Below are 15,865 nucleotides of genomic sequence, written 5' to 3'. Positions count from 1 at the left end.
TGCCTCCTTACTTTCTGCATAAGCCTACCATGGGGAACCTTATCAAATGCCTTACTAAAATCCATGTACACTACATCCACTGCTTTACCTTCATCCACATGCTTGGTCACCTCCTCAAAGAATTCAATAAGACGTGTGAGGCAAGACCTACCCCTCACAAATCCGTGCTGACTATCCCTAATCAAGCAGTGTCTTTCCAGATGCTCAGAAATCCTATCCCTCAGTACCCTTTCCATTACTTTGCCTACCACTGAAGTAAGACTAACTGGCCTGTAATTCCCAGGGTTATCCCTATTCCCTTTTATGGACAGGGACACAACATTCGCCACTCTCCAATCCCCTGGTACCACCCCTGTTGATAGTGAGGACGAAAAGATCATTGCCAACGGCTCTGCAATTTCATCTCTTGCTTCCCATAGAATCTATGGATATATCCCGTCAGGCCCGGGGGACTTGTCTATCCTCAAGTTTTTCAAAATGTCCAACACATCTTCCTTCCTAACAAGTATCTCCTCTAGTTTACCAGTCTGTTTCACACCGTCCTCTCCAACAATATGGCTCCTCTCATTTGTAAATAATGAAGAAAAGTACTCGTTCAAGACCTCTCCTATCTCTTCAGACTCAATACACAATCTCCCGCTACTGTCCTTGATCGGACCTACCCGCGCTCTAGTCATTCTCATATTTCTCACAAATGTGTAAAAGGCCTTGGGGTTTTCCTTGATCATACCCGCCAAAGATTTTTCATGCCCTCTCTTAGCTCTCCTAATCCCTTTCTTCAGTTCCCTCCTGGCTATCTTGTATCCCTCTGGCGCCCTGTCTGAACCTTGTTTCCTCAGCCTTACATAAGTCTCCTTCTTCCTCTTAACAAGACATTCAACCTCTCTTGTCAACCATGGTTCAATCACTCGACCATCTCTTCCCTGTCTGGCAGGGACATACATATCAAGGACACGTAGTACCTGTTTGCATTATTGCACTGAAATCTCCATGGGCCAATTTTGTGTTGATCTGCACTGGTTCTACCATTGCAAAGAAGGCACAGAAGGATTGGAAATGGGCTGAACTGTTGTTAAAATTCATTTTATGTGCAACCCCTTCAGCCTGTGATTTTCCATCCAGTTGTATTTGTGTGCTGAAGTGTTTGTATACATTGCATTCCAGAGCCTCGTTATGGGCCCTGCAACCTATTTAAATAACTGGCTGTGGCTTTATTCTGCGATTTCCCTTTTATGCCCTGAAATTTAATTTAAAGTCAAGGGACGAGACATTCCACTGGGTCAACTGTCGTAATAAAAGTCAGTTATCAAAATCATCCAATTCTCTTTTCATTTTTATTAGCTGCTTTCAGGAAGTGCATTCCAGGTCAGAACTCATTTTGTTTTCTTCGCGTTACCTCTGGTTCTTTGCCATTCACCTTATATCTGGGTTCCCTGGTTACCTGACATTCTGTCACAAGACATAGTCACTCCTTCTTGATCCTCTCAAAACCTTTCATGGTTTTGAACACCTCTATCGAACAATGCCAACTTCTCTATTCTCTGCATGTTACAGGAGTCTTTCATGCCTGGTATCATTCCAGTAAATTTCCTCTGCACACTAGCTAAGGCATTAACATTCCTCTCGTGCGCTGTAATAACTGGACATAATACTCCTGTGGAACAGGCAGCACGGTGGTAGCACTGCAGTCTCACGGCGCTGAGGTCCCAGGTTCGATCCTGGCTCTGGGTCACTGTCCGTGTGGAGTTTGCACATTCTCCCCGTGTTTGTGTGGGTTTCATCCCCACAACCCAAAGATGTGCAGAGTAGGTGGATTGGCCACGCTAAATTGCCCCTTAATTGGAAAAAATGGATTGGGTATTCTAAATTTATATTAAAAATACTCCTGTGGAACCTAACCAGTGCTCTATAAATGTTTAGCACAACTTCTTTTGAACACCGTGCCTCTATTTATAAAGGCAAGGATCGCGTATACCTTTCTCACAGTCCATTCAACACCCAGGACTGTTTCTGCACCTCATTTAAAATTGTTCAAATCCATTTATAATGTCTTCTCATTCTTCCGACAAAAATGAATTGCTTCACATTTTTCTGTATTAAAGTTAACCTGTATACAAGTAGTCAAATTCTTCCTGAAATAAAAACAGAAAATGCTGGAAAAGCTCAGCTGACTGGGCAGCATCTGTGAAGAGAGAAACAGAGTTAACGTTTTGAGTCTGTCTCTTTTTCTCTCTACATGAATGCTGCCAGACCTGCTGACTTTTACCAGCATTTTCTGTATTTTATTTCAGATTTCCAGCATCTGCAGTATTTTGCTTTAATTAAATTCTTCCTGAAGTCTGTTAATAGTCTCCCAATTGTTGCCTATTTTTCCTATTTTTATGTCAGCTTCAAACATTGGAACTATGCCCTCCACATGCAAGGCCAGATCATGAATATATATGTTGAAAAGAACAAATGAACACAAGTGTGTGGTTTATGTATCTGTTTTGGGTTGCACTATTTTGGCAAATGCCAAGTAAGGAATCAGTGACCATATATTAAGTTGGAGGCCAGTTTAGAACAGTTGGCTGGGCAGCTGGTTTATGATGAGGGAGACCAACAGCGTGGGTTCAATTCCTGTATTGGCTGAGGTTATCCACCAAGACCCCGCCTTCTTAACCTTGCCCCTTGCTTGAGGTGTGATGGTCGCCAGGTTAAATCACCACCAGTCTGCTCTCCACCTCAAAGGGGAAAGCAGCCTATGGTTATCTAGGACTAGGGCAACTTTAATTAAGTTGTTCCAACTAAGCTTTCAATTGGCTTGGAACATCAAGGGTGGTATTCTCTGAGCTGCCGCACCCGTTTTCTGGTGTGACGCGCACCCCCCCCCCCCCCCCCCCCCCCGCTTGCAGGATTCTCCGTCCCGGCAGCCGACCAATGGGGCTTCATTGAAGCCTACTTGTGACAATAAGTAATTTTCATTCTTCATTTTGTTATTGCAGCCATTATACATTGTAAAACAATGCTGTATTGCTAAATCAGTATGTGCTTGACTATGTGCAGTTTGGAAGAATTCAGCCAGACAGGTATTCTTGAGTGAAATGTATAAGAGATTAGTTTATTGTACTGGAACGTACCCAAGTAAAGACATTGAAAATGTTAAAAATATACAATTATGCCCTATTCCCAGTAACTCATGCAAACACACACTCAAACCCCCAAGCATTCAGAAACAACTTTGCAGAGTATCAGAAGTGAAACCTGGTCAAGTAAAGTGCAGATTAATAAAAAAAGGAAAATTGATAAGGATTCACTGATCGTATCCAGAGCCGTTGCTCCTTCTGCTGAGGCAGTTGGTTTAAAGTTGTGGTTGGTTTGTCCTTTTCCTCCTTGAAACACTGGTGTAGAAATCCAATGGGTTGCATTAGAGAATCTCTATCGAAAGGATAGGAATGTGAACACATTTATTTCTGCAAAACAGGGTTCAAAGGTGTCTTGGAGTATTGCAGAGAGAAGGGGACGGGGGAAGTGTGCAGTTCCATTCAGCAGATAGAATATCTCTGCCAGATTCCAAATTCAGGCATCCTCACAAGAGCTGGTATCACATGATCCCTCCATGTTGTTTGTACATTCTGGAAGGAAGTTGATCAGGTCATGCTTGGCACAGCACCTTTTAGTCATTGTGATAGTGAAAGTAATTTTTAATTTTCTGGCAATTAACTCCAGAATTCCATTTGAAAGAGATCTGAAGGAAACTTTCGCACCTCCAGTGAAGACATGGCTGGATTTTCTGTGCCCTGGCGAAGTGTTTTGCAGCAATAGAACTGGCCCACCATTGGTCTATGGCAGGATCTTCTGGTCCCCCCCCCCCCCCCCCCCCCCCCCCTCCACCTTCTCCCCAGCTGTCAATGGGGTTTCCCATTCAATGCACCCCGGCCACCGGTGAGACTGGAACATCTATTGAGACCTCCATAGGCTGGAATCTCCGCCGGCGGGATGCTCCATTTTGCCGGCAGCCCAGGGGTTTTCCCGACGGCGTGGGGCTGCCCCACAATGGGAAACTCCATTGACCGGCCGGCGAAACGGAGCATCCCGCCGGTGGGGTGAAACAGAAATCTGGCGCGGCGGGACGGAGAATCCAGCCCCATGTCTCCAGAAAATGGAATGTGGTTACTTAGAAGCAAATTGGCAATCAGTTTAAGCCAGTGCAATGTCCCATTTTCAGTGCAATGTCCCATTTTCAGTGCAATGTCCCATTTTCAGTGCAAAGTCCCATTTTTAAAACGTGTGAAACCAGCTGATGAGATATCGAATTAATTCCATTTGGCACATCTTTGTAACAACATGGAATGCTGGAACCACTCGACAGGGCAGGCAGACAGAAAGAAAGTTAACATTTTGGGTGGATAACCCTCAGAACTGGAAAGTACTAGAGATGACCAACTTTAAAACAAATACAGAGCCATGGAAAAAGTTCCGTTGGCAAGGAAAGAACAAAGGGGAAATATTGTGATACCCGGGCAAAAGCAAACAAACAGCAAACGCAATAATGATGCAAGTCAAAATTTGGTGATAATCGTACAAACATGGAGACAAAAGATGGGCGCTAAGGAGATGTAAATGGTTACAGAATGTTTCAGCTGCACATAAACCTACATCTTCCAGACTGCTGAGTTAAATATTCATCAGCAGTATTCTGAACCCAGGAAATTACAACAGGAAGATATCAGTAAGTTAGAAATATTAAGTAGTAAACATGGTTTATTCAAATTGCCTGGTCTCTCTTCATTTTCAAGTCTTGCAACTGGTTAATTGGGCAGATTAATGTTAAATCCTTGAACTTTCATCGCTGTCGATCTTTTGCAATCGTAATTAATTAATAATTTAACTGAGGCACGTACCCTCTTGCTTTCATCAGGACAATCTCAAGAATACCAATGTCAGGAGAAAAAAACAACCTTAAACATTATGAGAAGAGAGCGCTGATTGGCTGCCAATTTGACTCTGATTGGTAAAGGTGTTGCCTTGGAGAATGTATCAGTTAATGGTGACTGACAGTTAACTGCCAAGCATTGTTTGAAAACTTAAACCAGGCAGCAGACTCTGATTGACCAAAGCATTGCCCGGGGGAATGAACCAGTGAATGGTTATCATTTATTTTGTTTAGCTTAAACAGCCAGCTTGGTGGCACAGTGGTTAGCACTGTTACCTCGCAGCGCCAGGGACCGGGGTTCGAATCCAACCTCGGGTAACTGTGTGGAGTCTGCACGTTCTTCCCGTGTCTGCGTGAGTTTCTTCCGGGTGCTCTGGTTTCCTCCCACAGTACAAAGATGTGCAGGTTAGATGGATTGGCCATGCTGAATTGCCCCTTAGGGTGGGGCTTCAGGAATAGGTGGATTGGACCAAGGTAGGGTGGTTTTTTGAAGGGTCGGTGCAGACCCGATGGGCCGAATGGCCTCCACTTGTACTTGAGGGATTCTATGATACATGCATACATGTTCTTTCTGTCTGAAATGGACAGGGCCCTGTGTATTAATGTTTGTAACTTCCATTACATGCAAATGCACCACACTGTGAGCCTGACAATCTTAAATTGGTTGTCACCGTAAATTATAGCAAACTGGGAATTTGTTTAGCAAATGTTGCCCAATCACAGAACCACATTTGGTGTTGGACACTGTGATTTGAATTTTGACATTGGAATTCTTGCAATTGGTCTGATGAGTAAAAGATGAAAAGCTTCGACAAGATGTCTTTTTTCAGCAATGCTCAAGTTGTCTACTATCAAATGACTATTTAAAAAAATATTCCTTGTGTGCATTCGTGAGGGGGCAGCGCCCTTCTCAACACCTTAATGGCACATATAAACAAAACAATCCTTGCATTTCTATGGCAACTTTCATGACGTTAGGCCATCCTAAACCACTTTATGTCCAATCAAGCGGTTTTGAAGTGTATTCACTATTGTAATGTAGGACATTCTGCAACAATAAAACATTACAATATCAATATTATCATTACAAAGGATTTATTTGAGATGTTGTGCTTGTTCAGTGGATACCGTCAGATCACATCTTCTGTTCCAGATTGCCCACATTTCATGCAATTAACTCGATGTGAATTGAAAAATCTGACCGCATTACATAAAGCACTATTGGAGTCTGCTCAACATCTGTAAGAACTGCTTTCTATTCTGAGTCGGTATGAAGATTCTGAAGGGGACTTGACAGGGTAACTGTGGGAATTGACAACAGGGACATGTCTGTGAACCTGGGAGTCCTGAGTCAAGCATCACCACACAGGCGACAGATGGGTCATTGGAGGATATTTTAGGACGGATGCTTCAAGAGCATCTGAGCCATCCTCAGGATACCTTCTGCACCCAAAATGGGGAGGGCACCAGAAAAAGTGACCTAAATACAGGCTGTCCCACCTTCTCCTGGCCGTGAATCACCATCTTCGCGATGAAAGAAAACTCCAATTTTTGCGACTTGGGATGCTCGAACACTCATGGATAATCTGAAGAGTGAATCTCCAGAAAGAAGAACTGCAATCACGTCACGTGAACTACCAAGACTCCAAACTGACATTGCCACCCTCCATGAGACCTGCCTTCCTGGGAGGCGGCAGCTGGAGGTAACAAGCAGGGAAATGCACTTTCTACTCAAACGGAAAGGCTGTCGGTGACCCTCGTGTCCATGCAACTGGTTTTGCTGTCCAGAATCGGAAAATGGATGCACTGCCAGAAATCCCCAGTTGTATAAATGTAAGGCTTATTACAGCCCAGCCGTAATCAATCTGTCACCTTTGTCAATATTTATTCCCCAACTCTTGTCTCCGATGAAGACGTTGAGGAAAAATTCCAATTCTGACCTTGATTTCCTTTGACCAGGCCACTGGAGTCGAGCATCGTCATCGCCAGGACTGGTTTAATGAAAACCATGCTGAAATATGTGATCCCCTGGGGGATAAATAAGCAACTTTCATTGCCTGGCAGAACAACGCAAGGTCGCAACTCAAAAAGGCAGCAGGCAACTGGTTATGCTGTCCAGAATAGGATCTTAGATAAACTGCCAATTCCAGAATAAAGGACAAGTGGTGCAAAGAGAAATCCTGAGAGATCCCACAATATGCTAACTATTAAAACATGCAGGGGATTTTTAAAGCCATCTATAGACCAAGGTCAAATGGGCAAAATCCCCTTTGCCCACCGGATGGTGTTTCTCTCCTCACGAATGACAATTCCATCTGTCAATGTTGGAAAGCCATGATGTGGAGATGCCGGCGTTGATGTGGAGATGCCGGCATTGGACTGGGGTGAGCACAGTAAGAAGTCTTACAACACCAGGTTAAAGTCCAACATGTTTGTTTCAAATCACTAGCTTTCGGAGCACTGCTCCTTCCTCAGGTGAATTCATTCACCTGAGGAAGGAGCAGTGCTCCGAAAGCTAGTGTTTGAAACAAGCATGTTGTACTTTAACCTGGTGTTCTAAGATTTCTTACAATGTTGGAAAGAACAGTTCCAACAAATCATTAACAACGAACCCACAGAGGCAACTGATACTCTCCAGGCTATTCCCCAGTGCGTTGTGTTGGAATTCATGGGTGAGCCACCATCTATAGAAAAGCTACAAGCAAGCAAGTAGATGAACAACAAAATTGGGGCCCTGATGGTATTCCAGCGGAGGTGTCAAAGCTGGTGAGCTTTTGCAAATCAAGGTTCCATACACTCATCCTATAGATTTGGGAGGAAAAATAATTCTCCCCACCACCCTATACCTCCTAGCCCAACCCATCCCCCTCCCTACACCCCAACGTTCGGAATGCAACAATGGTAACTATCTTCAAGAAGGGAGCTAAATCATGCTGAAGAAACTATTGGAATGTCTTCTTCTTGTCCATAGCATTTAAAATCTTGAACCGCATTCTCCTGAATCACCTGCTTCCGGGGAAATCCTCCCAGAGACACAATATGGCATAGACTGTCATGATATGCGGACACACACATAATGATATACAGACAAGCAGCTAATGGACACAGAGAACAGGACATGACCAATAAGCAGGCAGGACACTCAGGGTGTGATCTGACTATAAAAGAGACGAGGCACTCACACTCCACCTCTTTCCACGATGACCATCTAGAGAGTCAGTCAAGGGTGTTGTTACAATCTCACACCCCCACCACGTGGCTGAGAGCTAGTCTGCTTCAGTCAGACAGAGTAATCACACTTAAGTTAGCAGAGAGTCGAACTCACAGAGAACTGTGCTAACTGTGCTATTAGTTCAATAAACCTGATTGAACTAACTTCAAGGTCTGGAGTATATTTTTGATCTAAGCTGCATCCAGTTGCAGCCAGTATTAAACCAGTGTACCTAACACAACATAGAGCTTCCAGAGAACCTCTGACATGATTTTGTTGTTGTCAGGCAAACACGAGAAAAGTGTCAAGAACAACACCAGGAACCCAGGAACTCTTCCTTGCATTCATTGACCTGGCCAAGGCATTTGATTCAGTAAATTGTGAGGCTCTGTGGATTGTGCCTCAGAGATTTGGATGTCCAAGACCCCTCATCATAATCCTGCAGCTGCTTCATGATGATCTGACTGTGAGTGGGAGTGGGAGATCTGAAACAGTCGCCTTCAAAATCTGGACTGGTGCCAAGCAAGGCAGTGTGATCCCCCCCCCCGTACTATTTGCAATCTGCCTGATGGTGGTGATTCACCTCATCATAGATCAAATGTACTCTAGTCTCAATATTAAGTACTGCATAGATGAAAAACTCTTTAACCTAATTTGCCCCCATGCCAAAACTAACCTGACCATCATAAACACACATGAACTACTTACTGTCTGCAGATGATTATGGTGCCATTGTCCATTTAGCACCGAATTTGTGAGCACTCTCGATCGATTATTTCTGCATACAAGAGGCTCAACCTGTCCTTGAATATTGCCAAAACAAAACCCATAGATTAACCCAGACCTTGTCAGTCAAGTGCCCGATCTCCCATATCTGTTGACTCTGGATTATGTTGAGAACTTCCCATGCTTTGCTGACCACCTTTCTCAAAAGACCACCATTGATGAGTTGATCTAACACTGGACCAGCAGCACTAGCTCAGCCTTCTACAAACTATGGTTGTGACTGTTTGACAACGAAGACCTTTGCAGGTCAGGATTATCTTGACCCACTAGCTGCAGGCATGGTCACGGACGAGAGGGGAAAATTTGGAGAGCTGGTTAATTGACTTTTGGACCTGGTCAGTGTACCAGCGATCACAGAGTAGTGCAAGAGAAATTTCACTGCCAATGCCTCAGTCACATTGGGCGGGATTCTCCGTTGCCCGTCGTAACGCGGGTTTCCGGCGAGAAAAATCGGTGTTAATGACTCCGGCGTCGGGGCCTTCTTTAAGGCCGCTATTCTCCGTTCCCGGAGGGGCTAGCAGCTGACTGACGCGATACGCGTCAGTTTCACCAGCTGCGGAAGTGGTGAGACCCGGTGTTTTTTGGAGGATAAGGAGGAGAGAGAGAGACAGACCCGGCATGGGGGGGGGGGGGGTGTGTGTTCCGGCATTTTGGGGGGGGGGGTGTGTGTGTTTCCGGCATTTTGGGGGGGGGGGTTTGGGGGGGGGGGTGTGTTCCGGCATTTTGGGGGGGGGGTGTGTTCCGGCATTTTGGGGGGGGGGGGTGTGTTCCCGGCATTTGGGGGGGGGGGGGGTGTGTGTGTTCCGGCATTTGGGGGGGGGGGGTGTGTGTTCCGGGCATTTTGGGGGGGGGGGTGTGTTCCGGCATTTGGGGGGGGGTGTTTCCGGCATTTGGGGGGGGGGGGTGTGTGTGTTCTCCGGCATTTGGGGGGGGGGGTGTGTTTCCGGCATTTGGGGGGGGGGGGGGGAGTGTGTGTTCCGGCATTTGGGGGGGGGGTTTGGGGGCAGCGGCGGGCAGAGAGGGGGGGCGACGGATGCACCGGGGCCAACGCACCGTCGCCCCCCCCCTCTGTACGCCGCTGCCCCCTACCCCAACCCCCCCCTCCCACCCCTACCTCAACCCCCCCCCCCTCCCCCACCCCTACCTCACCCCCCCCTCACCACCCCTACCTCAACCCCCCCCTCACCACCCCTACCTCAACCCCCCCCCTCACCACCCCTACCTCAACCCCTCCCTCACCACCCCTACCTCAACCCCCCCCTCACCACCCCTACCTCAACCCCCCCCTCACCACACCTACCTCAACCCCCCCCTCACCACCCCTACCTCAACCCCCCCCTCACCACCCCTACCCTCACCACCCCTACCTCAACCCCCCCTCCACCCCTACCTCCCTCCCCACCACCACTACCTCCCTCCACACCACCCCTACCCCCCTCCCCACCACCCCTACCCCCCTCCAACGCCGGTCTCCCCCCCCCCTCAACGCCGGGTCCCCCCCCTCCCCCCAACGCCGGGTCCCCCCCCTCCCCCCAACGCCGGGTCCCCCCCCACCCCCCAACGCCGGGTCCCCCCCCCTCAATGCCGGGACCCACACCCCCCCCTCTCTCCTCCTCCCCCCCCTCCCTCTCTCCTCCCCCCCTCCCTCTCTCCTCCCCCCCTCCCTCCCTCCTCCCCCCCCTCCCTCCCTCTCTCCTCCCCCCCTCCCCCTCTCCTCCCCCCCCTCCCTCTCTCCTCCCCCCTCCCTCTCTCCTCCTCCCCCCTCCCTCTCTCCTCCCCCCCCTCCCTCTCTCCCCCCTCCCTCTCTCCTCCCCCCTCCCTCTCTCCCCCCTCCCTCTCTCCTCCCCCCCCTCTCTCCTCCCCCCCCTCTCTCCTCCTCCCCCTCACTCCTCCTCCCCCCCCTTCCTTCCTCTGTTAGTGGGGGGGGGGGTGCGGCGTTAGTGGGGGTGTGGGGGTGCGGCGTTGGAGGGGGGTAGGGGTGGTGGAGGGGGGTAGGGGTGGTGGAGGGGGGTAGGGGTGGTGAAGGGGGTAGGGGTGGTGAAGGGAGGGGGTTGGGGTAGGGGCAGCTGCGTGCAGAGGGGGGGGGCGACGGTGCGTTGGCCCCGGGCATCCGTCGCCCCCCTCCTCTGCACGCCGCTGCCCCTACCCCAACCCCCTCCCCTCACCACCCCTACCCCCTTCACCACCCCTACCCCACTCCAACGCCGCACCCACCCCCCCACTAACGCCGCACCCCCCCCCCCCCACTAACGGAGGAAGGAAGGGGGGGAGGAGGAAGGAAGGGGGGGAGGAGGAGAGAGAGGGGGGGGGTGTGGGTACCGGCCTTCAGAGGGAGGGGGACGGGGTGTGGGTTGCGGCGTTGAGGGTGGGGGGTTGCGGCGTTGAGGGGGGGGGACCCTGCGTTGAGGGGGGGGACCCGGCGTTGAGGGGGGGGGACCCTGCGTTGAGGGGGGGGACCCGGCGTTGAGGGGGGGGGACCCGGCGTTGAGGGGGGGGGGGGACCCGGCGTTGAGGGGGGGGGCCCGGCGTTGAGGGGGGGTCCCGGCGTTGGGGGGGGTTGCGGCGTTGCGAGAGATGGGGGGCGGCGTTGGAGGGGGGTAGGGGTGGTGGGGAGGGGGGTAGGGGTGGTGGGGAGGGGGGTAGGGGCGTTGGAGGGAGGTAGGGGTGGTGAGGGGGGGGGGTTAGGGTAGGGGGCAGCGGCGTACAGAGGGGGGGGGCGACGGTGCGTTGGCCCCGGGCATCCGTCGCCCCCCCCTCTCTGCCCGCCGCTGCCCCCAAACCCCCCCGATGGCCGCAACCCACCCCCCCCGATGGCCGCAACCCCCCGATGGCCGCAACCCACCCCCCCGATGGCCGCAACCCACCCCCCCCCGATGCCCCCCCCATGCCGCAACCCACTCCCCCGATGGCCGCAACCCCCCCGATGCCGCAACCCACTCCCCCGATGGCCGCAACCCCCCGATGGCCGCAACGCAACCCCCCGATGGCCGCAACGCAACCCCCCGATGGCCGCAACGCAACCCCTCGATGGCCGCAACGCAACCCCCCGATGGCCGCAACGCAACCCCCCGATGGCCGCAACGCAACCCCCCGATGGCCGCAACGCAACCCCCCGATGGCCGCAACCCACCCCCCCGATGCCCCCCCCCATGCCGCAACCCACCCCCGACACTGAACGGCGTCAACCATCATCAATGGTTGACGCCGTTTTAAATCAACTGTGATTTTCGCCGACGTGACCCGTGGCCACGTCGGCGGGACTTCGGCCCATCCGGGCCGGAGATTTAAGGTCAGTGCAAATAAAATGAAATCCCGCCGGCGCCAGCTGTTTTCACAGGCTGCCGGCGGGATTTGCACAACGCCGGTTTTTTACCGGCGGGAGAATTCGAAAACCTGCGGGAGCGGAAATAACGCCGCTTCCCGCCAATTCTCCGACCCTGCGTGGGGTCGGAGAATCCCGCCCATTGTCTGGATTCAATGGGAGGAATGTCCAACAAGCACTAGTGTCCTTCTTGAAACTAGCTCCACACCCATTCAGATAAAATACCTGCAAAATCAAGCACCATGGTCTGGACACTGTGTCCAAAGCTTCTCCCACCCTCCAGCTCCAGTAGCACAGTGGTTAGCACCGTTGCTTCACAGCGCCGGGATCCCAGGTTTGATTCCCGGCTTGGGTCACTATCTGTGAGGTGTCTGCACATTCTCTCCGTGTCTGCATGGGTTTCCTCCGGGTGCTCCGGTTTCCTCCACAAGTCCCGAAAGACGTGCTTGTTAGGTAATTTGGACATTCTGAATTCTCCCTCAGTGTACCCGGCTCCGGAGTGTGGCGACTCAGGGTTTTTCACAGTAACTTCATTGCAGTGTTAATGTCAGCCTACTATTGGCGATAATAAAGATTATTTTTATTATTATCACTTCTCAAATTACAATGTACCAAACTGGACAACAAAACCGCTTCAAAAATATTTTGTTGAAATAAGACATTTATTGACATTAATAACTAATAGGAGCTTTTCAAATTGGCCACAAGTTGTCCTTCAGGCTACATCACACTTTGAGTTCAAACACCTTCATAGTAAGGCAGCAGCAGAGATGAAAAGAAAAGGAAACAAATCCTTCACTCTGGATCACACAACTTTCATGGAATTTACAGTGCAGAAGGAGGACATTCGGCCCATCGAGTCTGCACCGGCTCTTAGACAGAGCACCCTACCCAACCCCACACCTCCACCCTATCCCCATTACTCAGTAACCCCATCCCACACTGAGGGCAATTTTGGACACTAAGGGCAATTTAGCATGGCCCCCTATCTCCGTAACTCAGTTGCCCCACCGAACCTTTTTCGACATTAAGAGCAATTCAGCATGCCCAATCCACCTAACCTGAACGTCTTTGGACTGTGGGAAGAAAATGGAGCACCCGGAGGAAACCCACGCAGACATGGAGAGAATGTGCAGACTCCGCACAGACAGTGACCAAGCCGGGAATCGAACCTGGAACCCTGGAGCTGTGAAGCAACTGTGCTAACCACCATGCTACCGTGCTGCCTATATCTCAGTCCTAAATGTTCAGGGCGGCACAGTGCTTAGCACTGCTGCCTCACAGCGCCAGGAACCTTGGTTTGCTTCCAGCCTTGGGTGGCTGTGTGGGGTTCGCACATTCTCCCCATGTCTGTGTGCATTTCCTCCGGGTGCTCCAGTTTCCACCCACATTCCAAAGATGTGCAGGTTAGGTGGATTAGCCCCGATCAATATGTGGGGTTCCTGGTTAGGGTGGGGGGAGTGGACCTTGGTATGGTGCTCTTTCAGAGGGTTGGTGCCGAATTGCCTCCTTCTGCACTGTAGGGATTCTATGGACAGGATAAGACAGTGGAGTTTATTAAATTAGCAAAACAAACAATGGTTGCAACTGAAGAGGTGCTGAAGAGTGTACAGCCTGTTCCGAGGTTGGCTGATAAGTCGGTGCCAGATCTTTTTCGAGATTTTATTTGTATGGGTAAGGTTTACTCATGTGTATAAGGTGGAGTAGGTCAGGAGTTTAAACTTTTTTTTTTTTTCTTTTCTTTTTTAAAATTTAGATTACCCAATTATTTTTTCCAATTAAGGGGCAATTTAGCGTGTCCAATCCACCTACTCTGCACATTTTTGGGTTGTGGGGGCGAAACCCACGCAGACACGGGGAGAATGTGCAAACTCCACACGGACAGTGACCCAGAGCCGGGATCGAACCTGGGACCTCAGCGCCGTGAGGCGGTTGTGCTAACCACTAGGCCACCGTGCTGCCCTAGGAGTTTAAACTTTTAAGGGACACAAGAACAAGTCAACCTTTAATGGTGAGAAATAAGGTGATATGTAGTTCAGACGGAATATTGCCAGAAACGGTGATGGCTATGTAAATTAGTGGTGAAAGGAGTAGTGTACTACTATATAAGGTAGGTTAGAGAGTCTGGTGGAAGTGGTGATAGGAGTAATAGAAAAAAGTAACCTTTTTTCAATATAAATTGGGGCCTGGTCCGCATACCGTAACAACAAAAATGAAACAGTTCAGGCAACTGTGCGATAATTGAGGGTTAATTTCTGCATGGTAGCCACATTACTGCTGGAATAGCTATGTATGGTATAATCACATATTCATAATACATTGTACTGCCAAAATTAACAAAAGCCTATCAGTGAAGGAAGCCAACCTGGCTGGCCACAGATTTCATGATGGAAGTGGACAAACCAGTATTTTAAAGATTATGAGCACTTTGGTGGTCTTGTGGAAAATCTCTCGAAGATCAAAATTGGCTTGTAGCCCACATATTGTGCTTAAGTGCTTTAAGGTTTTGGGCATAAGTTGAAGCTTGTGATTCCACTGAAACCTTGTACCAGACTTCAAAGTAGTTATTATTTTCTACCCATCTCTTTTCAAACGTACGGACTAACTCAGCAATCAAGGTTTTGAAGTAAATCCCTTCCACACTTCCACAATCTCTCTCAGCACGAAAGAACATGCACAAGTATACAGATAGCAGCATTGCCTCATTGCCTCTGATGGATTCAAACGCCACAGTTGAGAATTTGACCAGGTAACTCCTTTATTTAACATATCCCTGCAGTACTTAACGAATCCTTGGACGTGGAGGTGCGTTTTCTTGGTGTGAAATTAAGCATGGGCCTCCCTTTCTTCTGAGATTTGGCATTAAAGATCCTGCAGCACTATTTGGAGAAGAAGGGTGGAACTTTTCTCATATCCTGGGCCATATTTTTCTCTCAACTAACAGAGCCAAAACAGATTTGTACTTTGCTCGTTGGGTGATCTTGCTGTGTAAACTGACTGATACATTTCCCTATGCGACAACAGTGACAACACTTCAAAAGTACCTAATTTGCTGTGGCATGCTTCTGTTCGGATGAAAGCGCTTTTTGTCTGTTGTTTTTTTTGGCTCTCACTCATTTTGTGTTTAATGAAGCCACGGGGAGTCCACACTGAGTTGAACAAAAGAAGCAAAGGTTTCTTTGTAAGGCTCAAGATACACAGCTCCTGGTGATGCCCAACCGTATTCCTGACCGACTGGCTTTATATCCAGTAGGAATAAAGCTTCCCCCGCCCTCTTAGCAGGGAAACTCGTATTCCGCAAAGGACTCCGGGAAGACAATCGTCCCCATCCTGTAAGTCCTGTGCAGATGCAGGTTATGACATCATGCTCACTATATCACAAGATAAATATGTATGATTTACATCCACCTGGACCAAAATAGATGATAATTGGAACACTTGGAAGGATTCCTCCTGAGGTTCCTGTCCATTCCTTTAAATGGACAGAGATTTCTCAGATTACAATCCTATGTTCCTGATTTATTTTATACATTCATAGAATCATAGGGACTGATGCTCCAGTCCACAGCCCTGTGTTTCTCGGTGATGAGCCGTTGCCAGCAACGGGATTTTTCGTTCCCGCTGCCTGCCA

This window comes from Scyliorhinus canicula, chromosome 7 (assembly GCF_902713615.1).
Source record: "Scyliorhinus canicula chromosome 7, sScyCan1.1, whole genome shotgun sequence".
Lineage (NCBI taxonomy): Eukaryota > Metazoa > Chordata > Chondrichthyes > Carcharhiniformes > Scyliorhinidae > Scyliorhinus > Scyliorhinus canicula.
The sequence above is the reverse complement of the archived record's forward strand: the minus strand, read 5'-3'. Positions refer to the sequence as shown.